Raw genomic sequence first — 1,166 nt, 5'->3', positions numbered from 1 at the left:
ACAGATACATGTGTCTAAATGCTAACTGTCCATATTCACATAGAGACACAGTGTAATCTCTGAGCCCAATATACAGAGAAAGGAAGAAAAAAATTTTGAATTCTATGCACTATTACACAGGGGCCTAGCACCCTCCAGCTTCCAGCAGAGTGAAGGATGTGGGAGTTTTTCTTGTCCCCCCGTCCCCAACAGAGTACAGTGGTGTGTTGATTCCATAGTTTTTGTTGAGACAGGAAATGATAAAAATTAGTTTGGGAATAGAAAGGGTTAGAGATTCTTTCCCCATGGTATCTGCTTAAGCTATTTCCCCCAAAATAAGTTGAGAATCATGGTGTGGAGGACAGAAAAGGGACCTTAACAACGGGGTGACAGAGCACAAGAGGGAGTCGAAGAAAAAGACTGCAACTTGCTCCCGGGGACTGAAAAAAATGTTTTAAAAGGTTGGAATTCATCTATATTCTTATTATTCATCTTCTCCTCTCCTTCCTCTCCCTCATCCTCCTCCTCATCTTCTTCTTCCCCTTCTTCATCAATAGTTTCCAAACCTTCTTCTTGTTTGTCGTCATCATCATCTTCTTCTCCTTCTTCACCATCCATATCAGGAACCAAATAGTACTGAAGTGGATTTGAGCAAATATTATCTTTGATGACCTCTCCTAATCAGAATGATCAGTAAACCAGGTAAAAAAAACTCTCTGGTTCTTCCTGTTGGCTCTTCCTGCTGCCTTCATTCTGTGCTTGACTTGAGTGTTTTGTCAATTCCTTTCCAGATTTCCATTTGATTTCAGTTGATTTTGAGGATGGATCACCACTGTCATTCAAATGAACTTCTTTGGAGAGAACTTTATTTTCTAAGTAAGGATTTTAATCAAAATAAAAATCTATTCTGCAACCTGATTTAATATCTTCAGATTCTGTCACTTCAAATCTGGTGAAACAATGCAGTGCCTCTTCCTTTTCCTCCCCAAGCAATGTAGACACTTGTGTATGGTTGACAAATATTATTGCCCAAAAGTATGGGATTTTGGCCGTCAATTCTGACCTCTTCTGAAAGAATGGTTGGAGTTTGTTACATTTATGTTCTACCTTCAAATTTCCTCACTGGCTTGTTCATTAAATCTATCTATTTCATTTTGTACTTCATCAATATGTTCAATTGCTTCCTG

The 1,166-nt window shown here is 38.7% G+C and overlaps 1 pseudogene; it reads right to left on the bottom strand.

Moving 5' to 3' along the window:
- Positions 1-354: 354 nt before the first annotated feature.
- LOC102832368 overlaps positions 355-1,166 on the bottom strand; it is a 5,006-nt pseudogene continuing 4,194 nt past the window's right edge.

Source organism: Chrysochloris asiatica, unplaced genomic scaffold (genome assembly GCF_000296735.1).
Source record: "Chrysochloris asiatica unplaced genomic scaffold, ChrAsi1.0 scaffold00057, whole genome shotgun sequence".
Classification (NCBI taxonomy): domain Eukaryota; kingdom Metazoa; phylum Chordata; class Mammalia; order Afrosoricida; family Chrysochloridae; genus Chrysochloris; species Chrysochloris asiatica.
This window is presented reverse-complemented; position numbering and strand designations above follow the sequence as displayed.